Source organism: Nerophis lumbriciformis, linkage group LG17 (assembly GCF_033978685.3).
Source record: "Nerophis lumbriciformis linkage group LG17, RoL_Nlum_v2.1, whole genome shotgun sequence".
NCBI lineage: Eukaryota > Metazoa > Chordata > Actinopteri > Syngnathiformes > Syngnathidae > Nerophis > Nerophis lumbriciformis.
Window position 1 is genome coordinate 40,726,488 of NC_084564.2, and position 16,474 is coordinate 40,742,961.

Genomic DNA, 16,474 nt, shown 5'->3' on the forward strand with positions numbered 1-16,474 from the left:
ATCTAACATAATAGTGAGAGTCCAGTCCATAGTGGATCTAACATAATAGTGGGAGTCCAGTCCATAGTGGATCTAACATAATAGTATGAGAGTTCAGTCCATAGTGGATCTAACATAATAGTATGAGAGTTCAGTCCATAGTGGATCTAACATAATAGTGTGAGAGTCCAGTCCATAGTGGATCTAACATAAAATTGTGAGAGTCCAGTCCATAGTGGATCTAACATAATAGTGTGAGAGTCCAGTCCATAGTGGATCTAACATCATAGTGAGAGTCCAGTCCATAGTGGATCTAATATAATAGTGAGAGTCCAGTCCATAGTGGATCTAACATAATAGTGAGAGTCCAGTCCATAGTGGATCTAACATAATAGTGTGAGAGTCCAGTCCATAGTGGATCTAAAATAATAGTGTGAGTCCAGTCCATAGTGGATCTAACATAATAGTGTGAGAGTCCAGTCCATAGTGGATCTAACATAATAGTGAGAGTCCAGTCCATAGTGGATCTAACATAATAGTGTGAGAGTCCAGTCCATAGTGGATCTAACATTATATTGTGAGAGTACAGTCCATAGTGGATCTAAAATAATAGTGTGAGTCCAGTCCATAGTGGATCTAACATAATAGTGTGAGAGTCCAGTCCATAGTGGATCTAACATAATAGTGGGAGTCCAGTCCATAGTGGATCTAACATAATAGTGAGAGTCCAGTCCATAGTGGATCTAACATAATAGTATGAGAGTTCAGTCCATAGTGGATCTAACATAATAGTGTGAGAGTCCAGTCCATAGTGGATCTAACATAAAATTGTGAGAGTCCAGTCCATAGTGGATCTAACATAATAGTGTGAGAGTCCAGTCCATAGTGGATCTAACATCATAGTGAGAGTCCAGTCCATAGTGGATCTAATATAATAGTGAGAGTCCAGTCCATAGTGGATCTAACATAATAGTGAGAGTCCAGTCCATAGTGGATCTAACATAATAGTGTGAAGGTCCAGTCCATAGTGGATCTAACATAATAGTGAGAGTCCAGTCCATAGTGGATCTAACATAATAGTGAGAGTCCAGTCCATAGTGGATCTAACATAATATTGTGAGAGTCCAGTCCATAGTGGATCTAACATAATGGTGTGAGAGTCCAGTCCATAGTGGATCTAACATAATATTGTAAGAGTCCAGTCCATAGTGGATCTAACTTAATAGTGGGAGTCCAGTCCATAGTGGATCTAACATAATAGTGAGAGTCCAGTCCATAGTGGATCTAACATAATAGTGTGAGAGTCCAGTCCATAGTGGATCTAACATAATAGTGAAAGTCCAGTCCACAGTGGATCTAACATAATAGTGTGAGAGTCCAGTCCATAGTGGATCTAACATAATAGTGAGAGTCCAGTCCATAGTGGATCTAACATAATAGTGTGAGAGTCCAGTCCATAGTGGATCTAACATAATAGTGTGAGAGTCCAGACCATAGTGGATCTAACATAATAGTGTGAGAGTCCAGTCCATAGTGGATCTAACATAATAGTGGGAGTCCAGTCCATAGTGGATCTAACATAATAGTGAGAGTCCAGTCCATAGTGGATCTAACATAATAGTGTGAGAGTCCAGTCCAAAAAAAAAAATCTGACAAATCAGTTTGTTCCTTACTGCTCTTACAACATTGGTTTTGTTGCTGCTGTGTATGTAATGTATCGTATTTTCTAGACCATAGGGCGCACCGAATTATAAGGCGCATTAAAGGGGTCATATTTTATTTTATTTTTTCTAAATGTAAAAGACTTCCTGTCAGGTTCAAACACTGATGACATCTATTAAACAAGACAAGAAGCAAGGAATTAAACAGATACAGAATTAAATTTGGCTCAATGAGGAGACCATAGTGGATCTAACATAATAGTGTGAGAGTCCAGTCCATAGTGGATCTAACATAATAGTGGGAGTCCAGTCCATAGTGGATCTAACATAATAGTGAGAGTCCAGTCCATAGTGGATCTAACATAATAGTGTGAGAGTCCAGTCCATAGTGGATCTAACATAATAGTGTGAGAGTCCAGTCCATAGTGGATCTAACATAATAGTATGAGAGTTCAGTCCATAGTGGATCTAACATAATAGTGTGAGAGTCCAGTCCATAGTGGATCTAACATAATAGTGTGAGAGTCCAGTCCATAGAGGATCTAACATAATAGTGTGAGAGTCCAGTCCATAGTGGATCTAACATAATAGTGTGAGAGTCCAGTCCATAGTGGATCTAACATAATATTGTGAGAGTCCAGTCCATAGTGGATCTAATATAATAGTGAGAGTCCAGTCCATAGTGGATCTAACATAATAGTGTGAGAGTCCAGTCCATAGTGGATCTAACATAATAGTGTGAGAGTCCAGTCCATAGAGGATCTAACATAATAGTGTGAGAGTCCAGTCCATAGTGGATCTAACATAATAGTGTGAGAGTCCAGTCCATAGTGGATCTAACATAATATTGTGAGAGTCCAGTCCATAGTGGATCTAATATAATAGTGAGAGTCCAGTCCATAGTGGATCTAACATAATAGTGTGAGAGTCCAGTCCATAGTGGATCTAACATAAAATTGTGAGAGTCCAGTCCATAGTGGATCTAACATAATAGTGTGAGAGTCCAGACCATAGTGGATCTAACATAATAGTGTGAGAGTCCAGTCCATAGTGGATCTAACATAATAGTGGGAGTCCAGTCCATAGTGGATCTAACATAATAGTGAGAGTCCAGTCCATAGTGGATCTAACATAATAGTGTGAGAGTCCAGTCCAAAAAAAAAAATCTGACAAATCAGTTTGTTCCTTACTGCTCTTACAACATTGGTTTTGTTGCTGCTGTGTATGTAATGTATCGTATTTTCTAGACCATAGGGCGCACCGAATTATAAGGCGCATTAAAGGGGTCATATTTTATTTTATTTTTTCTAAATGTAAAAGACTTCCTGTCAGGTTCAAACACTGATGACATCTATTAAACAAGACAAGAAGCAAGGAATTAAACAGATACAGAATTAAATTTGGCTCAATGAGGAGACCATAGTGGATCTAACATAATAGTGTGAGAGTCCAGTCCATAGTGGATCTAACATAATAGTGGGAGTCCAGTCCATAGTGGATCTAACATAATAGTGAGAGTCCAGTCCATAGTGGATCTAACATAATAGTGTGAGAGTCCAGTCCATAGTGGATCTAACATAATAGTATGAGAGTTCAGTCCATAGTGGATCTAACATAGTAGTGTGAGAGTACAGTCCATAGTGGATCTAACATAATAGTGTGAGAGTCCAGTCCATAGAGGATCTAACATAATAGTGTGAGAGTCCAGTCCATAGTGGATCTAACATAATAGTGTGAGAGTCCAGTCCATAGTGGATCTAACATAATATTGTGAGAGTCCAGTCCATAGTGGATCTAATATAATAGTGAGAGTCCAGTCCATAGTGGATCTAACATAATAGTGTGAGAGTCCAGTCCATAGTGGATCTAACATAAAATTGTGAGAGTCCAGTCCATAGTGGATCTAACATAATAGTGTGAGAGTCCAGACCATAGTGGATCTAACATAATAGTGTGAGAGTCCAGTCCATAGTGGATCTAACATAATAGTGGGAGTCCAGTCCATAGTGGATCTAACATAATAGTGAGAGTCCAGTCCATAGTGGATCTAACATAATAGTGTGAGAGTCCAGTCCAAAAAAAAAAAATCTGACAAATCAGTTTGTTCCTTACTGCTCTTACAACATTGGTTTTGTTGCTGCTGTGTATGTAATGTATCGTATTTTCTAGACCATAGGGCGCACCGAATTATAAGGCGCATTAAAGGGGTCATATTTTATTTAATTTTTTCTAAATGTAAAAGACTTCCTGTCAGGTTCAAACACTGATGACATCTATTAAACAAGACAAGAAGCAAGGAATTAAACAGATACAGAATTAAATTTGGCTCAATTGAGGAGAGCGTGTCTGGGCTGTACTCTTGTACAGTCTCCATCACGCACTGGCGAAAGATTGTCTTTTATTTGGACTTTCCCTGATTACATGGCAACAGCTGTTTCTAAGGTACGGGGGTCGTAAACAGCCATCGCCTTTTGTTACAGAACAGTTCAAAGAAAAGCACGCCTTGAGGGGAGTCAGGCCCTGCTTCCTCTCCGCTTTGTAGTTCTTGGGTCACGACAATATCTTTCTGTTGATTACAATAGATGAAAGAAACAGAACACCTTCATGTTGCTTCCCATCCTACACAGTGGAGTTTTACAAGCCTTCTGCTTGGTAGGTTCAAAGACTGCTTTTGTCTTCTCGCCGGGCGAGCTGAACTTAATGTAACACAACGTTTTGTGATAACTTAGATTTTGTGGGCGGTCTTATTTATTACGAGGCTCACCTTCGACAGCGTCTTCTCCCCGTCATCTTTGTTTCAGCGGTGTAGCGTGCAAGGACGGGAGTGGAAGAAGTGTCAAAAGATGGCGCTAACTGTTTTAATGACATTCAGACTTTACTTCAATCAATAACGGAGCAGCATCTCCTCATCCGTGGCTCACTAGTGCAACAACAACGCCCGAAATGTGTCCCGTGAAAAACCGTCCGACCGGAACCCTCTAATAACTAAAGTTCCTTGGGTGAATAATGTAAAGTCACTACACCGGTATGTTTTAGTGCTTTCATGGCGAGTTTACTGACAGATATAAGTAAGAACTTTACACTACTTTCTATCAGAAATGTCACATGACAAGAAGATAGAGAAAAAGAAGAAGCTTATCGACCACAAAGGCGGACGCGCGGAAATTTTCAGGACTTATGCAGATCCCAAATACAGATCAGCGTGTACCAGAAGGTGAAAAAAAAAAAGCTCTTTTGCATAATATATCGAAACAAAACGCCAGATAATATGTCTTACCTTATACACACACCATAATAATACTCCTATGTTGAAGCACAGTACAATCCATCAAGTGGTGTGGCTTCATAGCTTACCAAAGTCCTACTAAAACATTTGATAAATTTTTGAGCGCCGTGTGTAAAGTTCTATATTTTCAATGGAACATATAACATTTTTGTGTTGTTTACTTGAGTCATGTTGCAGTCTACACTTATCTCTTATGTGTGACTGCCATCTACTGGTCACACTTATCCTTTCACCATGTACCAAATAAAATTGCTGCGAGGTCGGTAAGCACAACCAAAATGATTCCATACATTAGGCGCATCGGCTTATAAGGCGCACTGTCAAGTTTTGAGAAGATAAAATAATTTTTAAGTGCGCTTTATAGTCCAAAAAATACGGTATGTTGCGCTCAAATAAAATAAGTTAATAATAAATATGTTTCTTGACTAAACCGTCAAATAAAATGATTTGCAATATAAAATGTTGGTGTTGTTTACTTGAGTCATATTGCAGTCCACACCTATCTCTTATGTTTGACTGCCATCTACTGGTCACACTTATCATTTCACCATGTACCAAATAAAAATGCTTTGAGGTTGGTAAGCACAACCAAAATTATTCCATACATTAGGCGCACCTTGTTATAAGGCGCACTGTTGAGTTTTAAGAACATAAAAAGATTTTAAGTGCGCCTTATAGTCGGAAAAATACGGTATGTTGCGCTTAAATAAAATACATTAATAATAAATATGTTTCTTGACTAAACCGTCAAATCAAATAATTTGCAATCTAAAATGTTGGTGTTGTTTCCTTGAGTCATATTGCAGTCCACACCTATCTCTTATGTTTGACTGCCATCTACTGGTCACACTTATCATTTCACCATGTACCAAATAAAATTGCTTCAAGGTCGGTAAGCACAACCAAAATGATTCCATAAATTAGGCGCACCGGGTTTTAAGGCGCACTGTTGAGTTTTGAGAAAATGTAAGGATTTTAAGTGCGCCTTATAGTCCGAAAAATACGGTATGTTGCGCTCAAATAAAATAGGTTAATAATAAATATGTTTCTTGACTAAACCGTCAAATAAAATAATTTGGAATGTAAAATGTTGGTGTTGTTTCCTTGAGTCATATTGCAGTCCACACCTATCTCTTATGTTTGACTGCCATGTACTAGTCACACTTATCCTTTCACCATGTACCAAATAAAATTGCTTCGAGGTCAGTAAGCACAACCAAAATGATTCCATACATTAGGAGCATCGGCTTATAAGGCGCACTGTCAAGTTTTGAGAAGATAAAATAATTTTTAAGTGCGCCTTATAGTCCAAAAAATACGGTATGTTGCGCTCAAATAAAATAAGTTAATAATAAATATGTTTCTTGACTAAACCGTCAAATCAAATAATTTGCAATATAAAATGTTGTTGTTGTTTACTTCAGTCATATTGCAGTCCACACCTATCTGTTATGTTTGACTGCCATCTACTGGTCACACTTATCATTTCACCATGTACCAAATAAAATTGCTTCGAGGTCGGTAAGCACAACCAAAATTATTCCATACATTAGGCGCACCTTGTTATAAGGCGCACTGTTGAGTTTTAAGAACATAAAAAGATTTTAAGTGCGCCTTATAGTCGGAAAAATACGTTATGTTGCGCTCAAATAAAATAAGTTAATAATAAATATGTTTCTTGACTAAACCGTCAAATAAAGTAATTTGCAATATAAAATGTTGGTGTTGTTTAATTAAGTCATATTGCAGTCCACACCTATGTCTTATGTGTGACTGCCATCTACTGGTCACACTTATCATTACGCCATGTACCAAATAAAATTGCTTCGAAGTCGGTAAGCACAACCAAAGTGATTCCATACATTAGGCGCACCGGGTTATAAAGCGCAATGTCGAGTTTTGAGAAGATAAAAGGATTTTAAGTGCGCCTTATAGTCCGAAAAATACGGTATGTTGCGCTCAAATAAAATAAGTTAATAATAAAATATGTTTCTTGACTAAACCGTCAAATAAAATAATTTGCAATATAAAATGTTGGTGTTGTTTCCTTGAGTCATATTGCAGTCCACACCTATCTCTTATGTTTGACTGCCATCTACTGGTCACACTTATCATTTCACCATGTACCAAATAAAATAGCTTCAAGGTCGGTAAGCACAACCAAAATGATTCCATACATTAGGCGCACCGGGTTATAAAGCGCACTGTTGAGTTTTGAGAAGATAAAAGGATTTTTAAGTGCGCCTTATAGTCCGAAAAATACAGTATGTTGCGCTCAAATAAAATAAGTTAATAATAAATATGTTTCTTGACTAAACCGTCAAATACAAAATGTTTGCAATATAAGTATATATAGTCATATTGCAGTCCACACCTATCTCTTATGTTTGACTGCCATCTACTGGTCACACTTGTCATTTCACCATGTACCAAATAAAATAGCTTCAAGGTCGGTAAGCACAACCAAAATAATTCTATACATTAGGCGCGCCGGGTTGTAAGTCGCACTGTCGAGTTTTGAGAAGACAAAAGGATTTTTAAGTGTGCCTTATAGTCCGAAAAATACGGTATGTTGCGCTCAAATAAAATAAGTTAATAATAAATATGTTTCTTGATTAAATCGTCAAATAAAATAATTTGTAATGTAAAATGTTGGTGTTTACTTGAGTCATATTGCAGTCCACACCTATCTCTTATGTTTGAGTGCCATCTACTGTCACACTTATCCTTTCGCCGTGTACCAAATAAAATAGTTTTGAGGTCGGTAAGCACAACCAACATTTTTCCGTAGGCGCACCGGGTTTATAAGGCACACTGTCGAGTTTTGAGAAGATAAAAGGATTTTTAAGTGCGCCTTATAGTCCGAAAAATACGGTATGTTGCACTCAAATAAAATAAGTTAATAATAAAACATGTTTCTTGACTAAACCGTCAAATAAAATAATTTGTAATGTAAAATGTTGGTGTTGTTTACTTGAGTCATATTGCAGTCCACACCTATCTCTTATGTTTGACTGCCATCTACTGGTCACACTTATCATTTCACCATGTTCCAAATAAAATGGCTTCGAGGTCAGTAAGCACAACCGACATTTTTCCGTAGGCGCGCCGGGTTTATAAGGCGCACTGTCGAGTTTTGAGAAGATAAAAGGATTTTAAGTGCACCTTATAGTCCGAAAAATACGGTATGTTGCGCTCAAATAAAATAAGTTAATAATAAATATGTTTTTTGACTAAACCGTCAAATAAAATAATTTGTAATGTAAAATGTTGGTGTTGTTTACTTGAGTCATATTGCAGTCCACACCTATCTCCTATGTTTGACTGCCATCTACTGTCACACTTATCCTTTCACCATGTACCAAATAAAATAGCTTCGAGGTCGGTAAGCACAACCAAAATGATTCCATAAATTAGGCGCACCGGGTTTTAAGGCGCACTGTCGAGTTTTGAGAAGAAAAAATGATTTTTAAGTGTGCCTTATAGTCCGAAAAATACGGTATGTTGCGCTCAAATAAAACAAGTTAATAATAAATATGTTTCTTGATTAAACCGTCAAATAAAATAATTTACAATGTAAAATGTTGGTGTTGTTTACTTGAGTCATATTGCAGTCCACACCTATCTTTTATGTTTGACTGCCATCTACTGTCACACTTATCCTTTCGTCGTGTACCAAATAAAATAGCTTTGAGGTCGGTAAGCACAACCGACATTTTTCCGTAGGCGCACCGGGTTATAAGGCGCAATGTCGAGTTTTGAGAAAATGAAAGGATTTTTAAGTGCGCCTTATAGTCCGAAAAATACGGTATGTTGCGCTCAAATAAAATAAGTTAATAATATGTTTTTTGACTAAACTGTCAAATAAAGTAATTTGCAATATAAAATGTTGGTGTTGTTTACTTAAGTCATATTGCAGTCCACACCTATCTCTTATGTTTGACTGCCATCTACTGGTCACACTTATCCTTTCACCATGTACCAAATAAAATTGCTTCGACGTCGGTAAGCACAACCAAAATGATTCCATAAATTAGGCGCACCGGGTTTTAAGGCGCACTGTTGAGTTTTGAGAAAATGTAAGGATTTTAAGTGCGCCTTATAGTCCGAAAAATACGGTATGTTGCGCTCAAATAAAATAAGTTAATAATAAATATGTTTCTTGACTCAACCGTCAAATAAAATAATTTGCAATATAAAATGTTGGTGTTGTTTACTTGAGTCATATTGCAGTCCAGACTTATCTCATATGTTTGACTGCCATTTACTGGTCACACTTATCATTTCGCAATGTACCAAATAAAATGGCTTTGAGGTCGGTAAGCACAACCAAAATGATTCCATACATTAGGCGCACCGGGTTATAAGGCGCACTGTCAAGTTTTGAGAAGATAAAATAATTTTTAAGTGCGCCTTATAGTCCAAAAAATACGGTATGTTGCGCTCAAATAAAATAAGTTAATAATAAATGTTTCTTGACTAAACCGTCAAATAAAATAATTTGCAATATAAAATGTTGGTGTTGTTTACTTGAGTCATATTGCAGTCCACACCTATCTCTTATGTTTGACTGCCATCTACTGGTCACACTTATCATTTCGCCATGTACCAAATAAAATATCTTTGAGGTCGGTAAGCACAACCAACATTTTTCCGTAGGCGCACCGGGTTATAAGGCGCACTGTCGAGTTTTGAGAAAATGAAAGTATTTTTAAGTGCGCCTTATAGTCTGAAAAATACGGTATGTTGCGCTCAAATAAAATAAGTTAATAATAAAATGTTTCTTGACTAAACCGTTAAATAAAATAATTTGCAATATAAAATGTTGATGTTGTTTACTTGAGTCATATTGCAGTCCACACCTATCTCTTATGTTTGACTGCCATCTACTGGTCACACTTATCATTACGTCATGTACCAAATAAAATAGCTTCGAAGTCGGTAAGCACAACCAAAATGATTCCATACATTAGGCGCTCCGGGTTATAAGGCACACTGTCGAGTTTTGAGAAGATAAAAGGATTTTTAAGTGCGCCTTATAGTCCGAAAAATACGGTATGTTGCGCTCAAATAAAATAAGTTGACAATAAATGTTTCTTGATTAAACCGTCAAATGAAATAATTTGCAATGTAAAATGTTGTTGGTGTTTACTTGAGTCATATTGCAGTCCACACCTATCTCTTATGTTTGACTGCCATCTACTGGTCACACTTATCATTACACCATGTACCAAATAAAATATCTTCGAGGTCGGTAAGCACAACCAAAATGATTCCATACATTAGGCGCACCCGGTTATAAGGCGCACTGTCGAGTTTTGAGAAAATGTAAGGATTTTAAGTGCGCCTTATAGTCCGAAAAATACGGTATGTTGCGCTCAAATAAAAGAAGTTAATAATAAAACATGTTTCTTGATTAAACCGTCAAATGAAATAATTTGCAATGTAAAATGTTGGTGTTGTTTACTTGAGTCATATTGCAGTCCACACCTATCTCTTATGTTTGACTGCCATCTACTGGTCACACTTATCATTACGCCATGTACCAAATAAAATTGCTTCGAAGTTGTAAGCACAACCAAAGTGATTCCATACATTAGGCGCACCGGGTTATAAAGCGCACTGTTGGGTTTTGAGAAGATAAAAGGATTTTAAGTGCGCCTTATAGTCCGAAAAATACAGTATGTTGCGCTCAAATAAAATAAGTTAGTAATAAAATATGTTTCTTGACTAAACCCATCCATCCATCCATCTATTTTCTACCGCTTATTCCCTTCGGGGTCGCGGGGGCGCTGGAGCCTATCTCAGCTACAATCGGGCGGAAGGCGGGGTACACCCTGGACAAGTCGCCACCTCATCGCAGGGCCAACACAGATAGACAGACAACATTCACACACTGTGTTGTTTACTTGAGTCATATTGCAGTCCACACCTATCTCTTATGTGTGACTGCCATCTACTGGTCACACTTATCTTTTCGCCATGTACCAAATAAAATTGCTTCGAGGTCGGTAAGCACAACCAAAATGATTCCATACATTAGGCGCACCGGGTTATAAGTCGCACTGTCGAGTTTTGTGAAGATAAAAGGATTTTTAAGTGTGCCTTATACTCCGAAAAATACGGTATGTTGTGCTCAAATAAAATAAGTTAATAATAAAACATGTTTCTTGACTAAACCGTCAAATAAAATGATTTGCAATTTAAAATTTTGTTGTTTACTTGAGTCATATTGCAGTCCACACCTATCTCTTATGTTTGACTGCCATCTACTGGTCACACTTATCATTTCACCATGTTCCAAATAAAATGGCTTCGAGGTCAGTAAGCACAACCGACATTTTTCCGTAGGTGCACCGGGTTATAAGTCGCACTGTCGAGTTTTGAGAAGATAAAAGGATTTTTAAGTGTGCCTTATAGTCCGAAAAATACGGTATGTTACGCTCAAATAAAATAAGTTAAGAATAAATATGTTTCTTGACTAAACCGTCAAATAAAATAATTTGCAATATAAAATGTTGTTTACTTGAGTCATATTGCAGTCCACACCTATCTCTTATGTTTGACTGCCATCTACTGGTCACACTTATCATTTCGCCATGTACCAAATAAAATAGCTTCGAGGTCGGTAAGCACAACCAAAATGATTCCATACATTAGGCGCACTGGGTTATAAGGCGCACTGTCTGGTTTTGAGAAAATGTAAGGATTTTAAGTGCGCCTTATAGTCCGAACAATACGGTATGTTGCGCTCAAATAAAATAAGTTAATAATAAAATATGTTTCTTGACTAAACCGTCAATTAAAATAATTTGCAATATAACATGTTGGTGTTGTTTCCTTGAGCCATATTGCAGTCCACACCTATCTCTTATGTTTGACTGCCATCTACTGGTCACACTTATCATTCCACCATGTACCAAATAAAATAGCTTCGAGGTCGGTAAGCACAACCAAAATGATTCCATACATTAGGCGCGTCGGGTTATAAGTCGCACTGTCGAGTTTTGAGAAGACCAAAGGATTTTTAAGTGCGCCTTATAGTCCGAAAAATACGGTATGTTGCGCTCAAATAAAATAAGTTGATAATAAATATGTTTCTTGATTAAACCGTCAAATAAAATAATTTGCAATATAAAATGTTGTTGGTGTTTACTTGACTCATATTGCAGTCCACACCTATCTCTTATGTTTGACTGCCATCTACTGGTCACATTTATCATTTCGCCATGTACCCAATAAAATTGCTTTGAGGTCGGTAAGCACAACCAAAATTATTCCATACATTAGGCGCACCATGTTATAAGGCGCACTATTGAGTTTTGAGAACATAAAAAGATTTTAAGTGCGCCTTATAGTCCGAAAAATACGGTATGTTGCGCTCAAATAAAATAAGTTAATAATAAAATATGTTTCTTGACTAAACCGTCAAATAAAATAATTTGCAATATAAAATGTTGGTGTTGTTTACTTGAGTCATATTGCAGTCCACACCTATCTGTTATGTTTGACTGCCATCTACTGGTCACACTTATCATTACGTCATGTACCAAATAAAATAGCTTCGAAGTCGGTAAGCACAACCAAAATGATTCCATACATTAGGCGCGTCGGGTTATAAGTCGCACTGTCGAGTTTTGAGAAGACAAAAGGATTTTTAAGTGCGCCTTATAGTCCGAAAAATACAGTATGTTGCGCTCAAATAAAATAAGTTAATAATAAATGTTTCTTTACAAAACCGTCAAATAAAATCATTTGCAATATAAAATGTTGTTGGTGTTTCCTTGAGTCATATTGCAGTCCACACCTATCTCTTACGTTTGACTGCCATCTACTGTCACACTTATCCTTTCGCCGTGTACCAAATAAAATAGCTTTGAGGTCGGTAAGCACAACCGACATTTTTCCGTCGGCGCACCGGGTTGTAAGGCGCAATGTCGAGTTTTGAGAAAATGAAAGGATTTTTAAGTGCGCCTTATAGTCCGAAAAATACGGGATGTTGCGCTCAAATAAAATAAGTTAATAATAATTATGTTTCTTGATTAAACCGTCAAATAAAATAATTTGCAATGTAAAATGTTGGTGTTGTTTACTTGAGTCCTATTGCAGTTCACACCTATTTCTTGTGTTTGACTGGTCACACTTATTATTTCACCTTGTACCAAATAAAATGGCTTTGAGGGCAGTAAGCACAACCGACATTTTTCCGTAAGTGCACCGGGTTCTAAGGCGCACTGTCGAGTTTTGAGAAAATGTGAGGATTTTTAAGTGCGCCTTATAGTCCGAAAAATACGGTATGTTGCGCTCAAATAAAATAAGTTAATAATAAATGTTTCTTGACTCAACCGTCAAATAAAATAATTTGCAATATAAAATGTTGGTGTTGTTTACTTGAGTCATATTGCAGTCCACACCTATCTCTTATGTTTGAATGCCATTTACTGGTCACACTTATCATTTCACCATGTACCAAATAAAATATCTTCGAGGTCGGTAAGCACAACCAAAATGATTCCATACATTAGACGCACCGGGTTATAAGTCGCACTGTCGAGTTTTGAGAAGACAAAAGGATTTTTAAGTGCGCCTTATAGTCCGAAAAATACAGTATGTTGCGCTCAAATAAAATAAGTTAATAATAAAACATGTTTCTTGACTCAACCGTCAAATAAAATAATTTGCAATATAACATGTTGGTGTTGTTTCCTTGAGTCATATTGCAGTCCACACCTATGTCTTATGTTTGACTGCCATCTCCTGGTCACACTTATCATTTCGCCATGTACCAAATAAAATAGCTTCGAGGTCGGTAAGCACAACCAAAATGATTCCATACATTAGGCGCGTCGGGTTATAAGTCGCACTGTCGAGTTTTGAGAAGACCAAAGGATTTTTAAGTGCGACTTATAGTCCGAAAAATACGGTATGTTGCGCTCAAATAAAATAAGTTGATAATAAATATGTTTCTTGATTAAACCGTCAAATGAAATAATTTGCAATGTAAAATGTTGGTGTTGTTTACTTGAGTCATATTGCAGTCCACACCTATCTCTTATGTTTGACTGCCATCTACTGTCACACTTATCCTTTCGCCGTGTACCAAATAAAATAGCTTTGAGGTCGGTAAGCACAACCGACATTTTTCCGTCGGCGCACCGGGTTATAAGGCACACTGTCGAGTTTTGAGAAAATGAAAGGATTTTTTAGTGCGCCTTATAGTCCGAAAAATACGGTATGTTGCGCTCAATTAGAATAAGTTAATAATATGTTTCTTGACTAAACTGTCAAATAAAATAACTTGCTATGTAAAATGTTGGTGTTCTTTACTTGAGTCCTATTGCAGTCCACACCTATCTCTTATGTTTGACTGCCATCTACTGGTCACACTTATCCTTTCACCATGTACCAAATAAAATTGCTTCGAGGTCGGTAAGCACAACCAAAATAATTCCATAAATTAGGCGCACCGGGTTATAAGTCGCACTGTCGAGTTTTGAGAAGATAAAAGGATTTTTAAGTGTGCCTTATAGTCCGAAAAATACGGTATGTTGCGCTGAAATAAAATAAGTTAATAATAAATATGTTTCTTGACTAATCCGTCAAATAAAATAATTTGCAATATAAAATGTTGGTGTTGTTTACTTAAGTCATATTGCAGTCCACACCTATCTCTTATGTTTGACTGCCATCTACTGGTCACACTTATCCTTTCACCATGTACCAAATAAAATTGCTTCGAGGTCGGTAAGCACAACCAAAATGATTCCATAAATTAGGCGCACCGGGTTTTAAGGCGCACTGTTGAGTTTTGAGAAAATGTAAGGATTTTAAGTGCGCCTTATAGTCCGAAAAATACGGTATGTTGCGCTCAAATAAAATAAGTTAATAATAAATAGGTTTCTTGACTAAACCGTCAAAATAATTTGCAATATAAAATGTTGGTGTTGTTTCCTTGAGTCATATTGCAGTCCACACCTATCTCTTATGTTTGACTGCCATCTACTGGTCACACTTATCATTTCACCATGTTCCAAATAAAAATGCTTCGAGGTCGGTAAGCACAACCAAAATGATTCCATACATTAGGCGCACCGGGTTGTAAGGCGCACTGTCGAGTTTTGAGAAGATAAAAGGATTTTTAAGTGTGCCTTATAGTCCGAAAAATACGGTATGTTGCGCTCAAATAAAATAAGTTAATAATAAAACATGTTTCTTGACTAAACCGTCAAATACAAAATGTTTGCACTATAAAATGTTGGTGTTGTTTACTTGAGTCATATTGCAGTCCACACCTATCTCTTATGTGTGACTGCCATCTACTGGTCACACTTATCATTACGCCATGTACCAAATAAAATTGCTTCGAAGTTGGTAAGCACAACCAAAGTGATTCCATACATTAGGCGCACCGGGTTATAAAACGCACTGTTGAGTTTTGAGAAGATAAAAGGATTTTAAGTGCGCCTTATAGTCCGAAAAATACGTTATGTTGCGCTCAAATAAAATAAGTTAATAATAAAATGTTTCTTGACAAAACTGTCAAAATAATTTGCAATATAAAATGTTGGTGTTTACTTGAGTCATATTGCAGTCTACACCTATCTCTTATGTTTGACTGCCATCTACTGGTCACACTTATCATTTCACCATGTTCCAAATAAAATGGCTTCGAGGTCAGTAAGCACAACCGACATTTTTCCGTAGGCGCGCCGGGTTATAAGGCGCACTGTCGAGTTTTGTGAAGATAAAAGGATTTTTAAGTATGCCTTATAGTCCGAAAAATACGGTATGTTGCGCTCAAATAAAATAAGTTAATAATAAAATATGTTTCTTGACTCAACCGTCAAATAAAATAATTTGCAATGTAAAATGTTGGTGTTGTTTCCTTGAGTCATATTGCAGTCCACACCTATCTCTTATGTTTGACTGCCATCAACTGGTCACACTTATCCTTTCACCATGTACCAAATAAAATAGCTTTGAGGTCAGTAAGCACAACCGACATTTTTCCGTAGGCGCGCCGGGTTATAAGGCGCACTGTCGAGTTTTGTGAAGATAAAAGGATTTTTAAGTATGCCTTATAGTCCGAAAAATACGGTATGTTGCGCTCAAATAAAATAAGTTAATAATAAAATATGTTTCTTGACTAAACCGTCAAATAAAATAATTTGCAATATAAAATGTTGGTGTTGTTTCCTTGAGTCATATTGCAGTCCACACCTATCTCTTATGTTTGACTGCCATCTACTGGTCACACTTATCATTTCACCATGTTCCAAATAAAAAAGGTCAGTAAGCACAACCGACATTTTTCCGTAGGCGCGCAGGGTTATAAGGCGCACTAAATGAAAGGATTTTTAAGTGCGCCTTATAGTCCGAAAAATACGGTATTTGTTAATCACACCTGCCAACCCAAGATGGCTTTGTTTTTTTCCCCCAAAAATAAAACTTTTTAAAATTCTGCATTGCTGGAGCAGCACAGTAATGTGAAGGTAACGGTGCAGCGCTCTGGCAGCCTAGTTTCCAGAAAGTGTCCCTCGTTAATACA

At 37.0% G+C, this 16,474-nt stretch overlaps 1 protein-coding gene across 3 annotated transcripts in view; it reads left to right on the forward strand.

The window, feature by feature from the left end:
- The window catches only part of LOC133614888 (roundabout homolog 2), a 398,279-nt gene that overhangs the window by 230,749 nt on the left and 151,056 nt on the right, over positions 1-16,474 (forward strand). The gene's annotated exons all lie outside the window — the stretch shown is intronic.